Source organism: Cinclus cinclus, chromosome 16 (genome assembly GCF_963662255.1).
Source record: "Cinclus cinclus chromosome 16, bCinCin1.1, whole genome shotgun sequence".
In the NCBI taxonomy this organism is placed as follows: Eukaryota; Metazoa; Chordata; class Aves; order Passeriformes; family Cinclidae; genus Cinclus; species Cinclus cinclus.
In genome coordinates, this window is record NC_085061.1 from 2,453,274 (window position 1) to 2,460,128 (window position 6,855).

The following is a 6,855-nucleotide window of genomic DNA, read 5'->3' on the forward strand; positions in this document are numbered from 1 at the left end:
ACCTGCTGGCAGAGCCAGGGGCCAGCTCTGCCCTGGGATTTGCCACAGCGTTGCTGGGGAAGGGCCGTGCCAGATGTTGTGCCTGATGCAGGCTGTTTCCGAGCAAACGCTTTAATGGCATCAAATCAAGCTGTCGACAGCAGGGAGGTTATGGCCTTCCCTCGGAGAGGGAGGTGGCTGTGGCTGATCCCAGGGGCCCTGCCCACTCACTGTCCCTGCCACGTCCCTGCTGGACGTGCTGTCCTGACCCTGAAGAAGTTTCCAGCCGCTGCCTCAGAGATGGGAATCGATACAGGGCTGTCAGTGCACGGATGCAGCTGGACACCTGCCCTTGGCAAAGCCATGCTGTGGCCAGGGCTCATGGCGTGGGTCCCTGGGAAAGGAGAGGGCAGGGACTTGGGGCCACCATGGTGACCAGCACTGGCACGACCCTGTCCTTAGAACACAAGGAGCAGCACTCACTGCTGGCTACAGCCACCACAGGGCATCCCATCCCCTCGGTCCCAAGGGAGCATGGGCAGCCCAGCACAGCCCCTGTGTCACTCATGGGGGATACACAAGGACCCAGTGCACCTCCCTGATGTGCCAGGGCATGACCCAGGGCCATGATGGTGCCGAGGGCTGATGCACGGCACAGGCTGATGCCAGGAGCCAAGGCAGGGCACCGTGTGGCACTGCCAGGCCAGCACACACCATGGCCCACAGCCCTGCTGCTGCTGGGGAGGATTTATGCTGCGTGGCTGGATTCCGTGTTGTTTTCCTCCCCCCACTCCTCTTTCCTTCCCTGTCTTCTCCCCTTTCCTCCCCAGAACCCTCTGAAGGCAGCCCAGGACATCCCATGGCAGGGACCCTCGATAAGCACCCATTACCCCCAGCACCTCAGCCCCTAGGGGGCACAGGGTGTCCCCCATTTCCCTGCACGCTGGCCTTGCTTCCCAGCTGCTGCTCATCCCACCGGGCCTGATCCAGCCCTGCTGCTGCTCCTGCTGCTCCCTCGCCTTTGCTGCTGTACCATCAACAAGGACTCAGCGACTAAAAATAGCAGCGCTCTCGCAGGGGGATGCTCTGCCATCAGAGCAGTGCTGGCATCGCAGACACCCTGTTCCCCACCCCAAACCCCCGGTGCAAACCCCCTCCCAACCCTTGCCCCACAGCCAGGGGTGCAGCCCCATACGGTGAGGTGGTGTCGGAGCTGGGAACGAAGGGATTGGACCCCCCTGGATCCCCCGGCAGCTCTCAGGGAGGGGAATAAGCGCCTATCGAGTAGCGTCAGCCCCGGATTTGTTTAATTGTGAGCTGGTGGAGTTTAAAGAAACCCTTTCTGGCTGGCTGCCACACCGCAAAGTGCTCCGGAGAATTTGATTATTAAGGGAGGAGAGAAAAGGGGAGGCTGCGGGCGGGGGGAGCCGGGGTGTGTGGGACAGAGCAGGGAAAGGCATTCTGCCTCAGGAGCTGGGAATGAGAGGAACTGGGGGATGGAATACAGACAGACCCCCCCTCAGCAGTGCAGAGGGACCCGTGGGGCTCGCCTGGGGTAGGGCCAAACCCTCCACGCAGTTGTGGAGCTGCTGCTGTTCGACCCTGCACCCCACAGACACCCCGCTGCCAATGCACCCCCGCTTCAATGTGAAGCCCTTTAATGCACCCTCTCCCCAGTGCATCCCCTCAGTGCGCCCCTTTACTGCACTGTCCCCAGTAAACCCCTTTAAAGCACCCCAATAATGGTCCCCCTCCCCTTTCACACGCCCTCTCTCCAGTGCACCAAGGCGCTCACATTACTGCACCCCTGCCCCAACGCACCCCAATAATGCGCTCACCCCGCAGTGAACCCTTTGAACACACCTCCCCAATCCCTCCCATCACCACCAGCATCTCCCAGCACGCCAATGTTCCGTCCCAGTGCAGCGGCCGGGGGGGTTATGGTACCCCAGGGCAGCCCGCAGCCCCCCCAGCCCCGCGTCCCGCCCCATTTCGGCGCTCAGCCGACCGGAGCAGCTGTTCCCTGCACACTTCACTTGCCCGCAGATGATGATAAATGGAGCTGGGGCTGCGCCGCCCATTGCGTGGGGGTGGGCGGATGTGGGTAAGGAGGAGGAGGAGGAGGAGGAAGGATAGGGTCCCCATCTCCTGCAGCCCCCCCAGATCACGCTGCTCCTCTTATCCAGCTGCTGGGGAATTCCCTGGGCAGGTCCCCACCCCCCCCCCCCTCCCCTTCCCCAAACCGCCCTCCCCGGGGCTGGAACCTACCCAGGGAATTCCCATCGCAATGGGGTGCATCCCAATCCCCAGATCAGTGTCCCATTTAGGGGGCCACAGTCCTTCACTGCTGCTTCCCCCCCCCCTCCCTCCCCCCACTCCCAGATCTGCTCCTCCCCAGCGAGGAATTTTCCTTGGGAAAAAAATCCACCGCCTGCGAACCGCACTCATGACTCAACGTTTCTGCTGGCCCCGGTTCCTCTGTCGCTTGCCAGGGGAAGCCCGTGGCCGCCCCAACCTCATCCCCTCACATGGAAATCCGGCTCAGCCGCCAGCTCCAGCCTCATTCCCCTTGGTTTTTCTTCCTTTATTTTGGAAGGGGTGGGGGGGGGGGGTTGGGTCCTTGATGTCAGGGATGGAAGATTTGCAGAGGGTTGGACTGGGGAGGATGATGGGAGGTTCTGGGAGTCAGAGAAAGTTGCTGTTTGTTTTTTGGTTTTGTTTTTTTCTCTTGGTGGTGGAAAATGTCAGTTGGTAAGGCAGGATTTGAAAAGGAAGGGAGGAAAAAAAAAGGAGGAATGAGAGGAAGAAAAGAGGGAAAAAGAAGAAAAAGGGGGGGAGGGAAAATAAGAAAAGAAAAATAAAAAATGAAAACAGATAAAGAGGAAGAAAAAGAATAAGAGAAAATGAGAAAGAAAAGATATAAAAAGAAAAAAAAAAAAAGATAAAAAGGGGGACAAAAAGAAGGGAAGGAGAAAAAGGGTGAAGGCTCACAGCAAAACAGATGCTCAGCCTGAGCCTTCCTGGGCAAATTCCCTCTCCGGGGGAAAACCGTGTTCCACTGTGGAGCAAAATTCATGGCCGGATGTACCATGGAGGGAGGCTCCACATGATCCCACTCCCAGCCAGTGGCTGGACATCGACCTTGGGGCTCTTGAGGGGAGAGGAAAACCAACCCTGCAGGAGGCTGGAAACACAGCCGAGGTTAGGAGGGATCCAGCAATCTCCAAACCCAAATCCTGGTGCAGACCTGCCTGGAGCTGCTGGTACAACAGTGCACAACCATGGCCGTGGGGTTGTTGTCACCACCACAGTGACCTTCAGTCAACCTTCCAGCCTCACTCCAAGTGAGCAGCATGGGGCCAGCATGAAGCAACAGCCTGGCTAGTTCTCCATACACACGCTGTCCTTCTTTACTCATTTTCTACCTGACAGGTTGGGATCCTTCTTCCTTCCTCCCTTCCCTCCTCCCTCCCCTCCTGCTCTCAGCCTGATTCACTTCAGTTCCAATAATAATGAACCATTCCAATCATTACTGTGACCGCTAGTATTAACCCCCCCTTCTTCTCCCACATCCTGTTTGTCCCCTGCCTCAGTTTCCCCTTGAAGCAGAACAGAAGCTCCATCCCTGCAAGGAAAGGTGGGCAGCAGATGCCATGCCCTTGGCACCCTCTTCCACAATGCTGATGCCTCAAGGGGTTCATGCTGCTTGCAACAAAAATAAAAGAAAATAAAAGCTCTCCCAAGTATGGGAGAGGGAATGGATCCTCATCCCAGTCCTGGTTGCTCATGGATGTGGTTGGATGCATAAGGTTGCACTCCCTGGGGAATGTGACAGGGATGACTCGAGGTCCCCTGGCACCTGCTGACATTTTAGCCCAGCAAACCCACACCAAGACTGGTGGCAGGACCTGGCACCCATCCAGCAGCTTGGAGCTGGAAAATCCACTGGGTTGGAACCAGGACCACGCTCTACCTGTGCCTCAGTTTCCCCACTGTAGAGTGGTCCAGGTTTGTTCTGGGGTCTAGTTTTGATGCTGGGAAGTGCCAGCCCAGAAGCATGGGAATGGAGCAGGTTCATGTCTCAGCTCCAGGATCCCCCCATCTCTTCCCCAGTGGGTCTCTCCATCCCCAACAGGACTGGAGACCCTGCAGGACGAGATGTGGCCATTACCTCCAGAACATTCCCAGCTCTTCTGAATGTGCCACGGGATCCAGCCCCTCTGGCTTGTCCCTGGTCACAGCCAGCTTTTCTATCAGGAAAACTTTCAGCAAATTTATGCTGCCACATTCAAAACCAGGAGGCCTCAGCATCCAGCAAAGGACAGACACTGGCATTATCCCATACCTTCTCTCCATCCCTAACTCTCTCTCCCTGTCTGGGAGGAGATGAGGCTTTGTCCCGGTGTCCCCACCACGTCAAGCACATGGGGACATTTGTGTCTGTGTTTTAGACAAGTGCTATTCAATGATCACTGGTGATTCCAGAGAGATCCCCAGTCCCTGGATCCCCTCATGGGATTCATGGTTACCTGTCCCCCTTTTGCCTTCCTGTGGCAAAGACTCCTGCCTTCACTTTTGGGGCAGCCAATCTCATGACCCGGCAACCACCAGCTCCCCACTGCCATCACAGCAAAATCTGTGAAGTGCCCTCGGATAGGGGGACCCCACAGATGCCACGTTTCAGCATCTGCCCACAGACAGATCCGTGCACCAGAGCCAACCCCAGCTGTGCTGCTGCCGGGCTCTGCCCTAAGCCATCCCCTGCCGGCAGCAGACAGCTCGGTAATGAAGCGTAATGCTCCGACACTCCCCTGAGTGACAGTGGCCAGCACCGGCTGTGTCCCCACGGCTCAGCACGGCCTCCTCTGCCTGCCAGGGAGGGAATGAGCATCCCCCTGCCACGAGCAGAGCTGGGGGCTGCAGAGTGGTAACCTGCTAGGGGATGCTGAGCAAAAATGCCCTGGGGGAAAGGAAAAATAAGAATAAAATGGTGTTAAAAAAATAAATCAAGTTTAAAAAAAAATATATAAATATATAAAAGAAAAGAAGGCTGAAAATAATAAATTGAGGTTTGATGCTGTTTGGTAAATTATTTCAGTATTATGTATTCCCCAGCTTCAAATCCCGAAGACAAATACTGGGGCAGGTGAAGTGGGAAGCAGATTTCCAAAGGCCTTCTCCCGGCTCCAGGTTATTGACTCTGTCAATCACGGCAGGCGCTGTCCCCACCTCTGGCACCCTGCAAAATCGGTTCTTTTGTTCCTGCTGAAAAACTGAGGGGGGTTGAAAGAGGAGGGGAGAGGAATTTGGGGCAGGGAACTTCCAAAAGAGATGATTAAGGAGTTAATCTGCCTGAAATAGATAAGGAGCTTAGAGCTGCTGGTATTTGACTGTCCAAGTTTGGATTCAGCGTGTCTTAAACACTGGCTGGAATGTACTTAGATATGACCAAAGTACATGTCCCCCCGAGGAATTACCAGGTTGCCAATTAGATTTGCTTCCCAGATTCACTCAAACCTTCACAAGCTTCTTCAGAGCAGGAAAATTGCTGCCTGTCCCTGGGGAGACAGCAGAGCAGCCGCTGCTGCCTGGCCCTGCAGCCAGCACAGCACAGCATGGCACGACACGAGATCCCAGTGGGCAGCCCCAGGATTTGCAGGAAGGTGGCACAGCCAGGATGATGGCAAGGGAGGGATGCCTGTGCCAGGGCATGGGGCACCAGGCATGGCCTGGTGGGTGCTGCTGGGGGAATTTGGGTGGTTTTGGGTGCTCAGGGTGCTGGTGTGAGCCTTGCCATGGTCACGGTGTCAGTGCACTGGTGGGGCTCTCACCAGAGCAGGTTCAGCATTCCACAGCTTTTCCTACCTCCAGCCAGGCTCACAGTGCTGCCACACAGCCAAATCCAACCTAGAACACCCCAGCTCAACCTCCAGGCAGGGGACACAACACAGAACAGAGCCATGAGGGCACATGGGGAATGCAAACAAACACTGAAACGTGAACAAACTCCAGTGGTGAACAGCTGTGGGCACCTGGCACACCACACACTCACCACAACCCAGTGCTCAGAGCAGTGAGAGCCCCTGCCCAGGCCAGGGTGAGGGTCACCACTCAGGAGCCACAACAACATCCAGCACCAAGACCAAGTGGAGTTAGAAAAGCAAACACCAGCCCCTGAAAAAACCCTTCCCTATCCATTCATTTTAACCACTCCATTCCCATCCTTGTTAATGATGGTGCTTCATAACATGATGGTGAGAGTAATGAAGTTTGGAGGGGATGCATGATGAACACAGAGGGAGGACCATGATGGGGGATCCCACCACCAGCTCTCACATGCACCCACCAAGTTCCTTTCCAGTTCTGGGCTGTATTTACTAAATCTGAGCTCGGTTTCTGTGCTGGCATCACAATCCCATTGAAAAGTGTTGGGAGTGGCAGCCAGTCTCACCAGGCTGGTGTTGGCACTGTTGAAGTGGTGGCGGCACCGTGATGGAAAGTTGCTGGAACATCAGCTTTGGATGCTGAGTCCTGGTAACAGTTGCTATGTGAAACATTCAGAGGTGGAATTTACTGTCACAGTTAATAATAGATGAAGGTTTTAGAATTTTTGATGCTTTAAATTTTAAGCTGTTTGATTTATAATGTTTTAGAAAAGGATGGGGGGAAGCAGGAGCTGAACAGCAGCATGAGGTAAACAAAGCAAGTGGGGAGGTGGGCTGAAGGCTCCATCCATCCATCCATCCATCCATCCATCCATCCATCCATCCATCCATCCATCCATCCATCCTCCTGACCATTCCAGAGACGTGCTGAGGTCCCCCAATGCCAACAATGGGATGATGGTGTCTCCCCACCAATCACCAACAGCAGTGA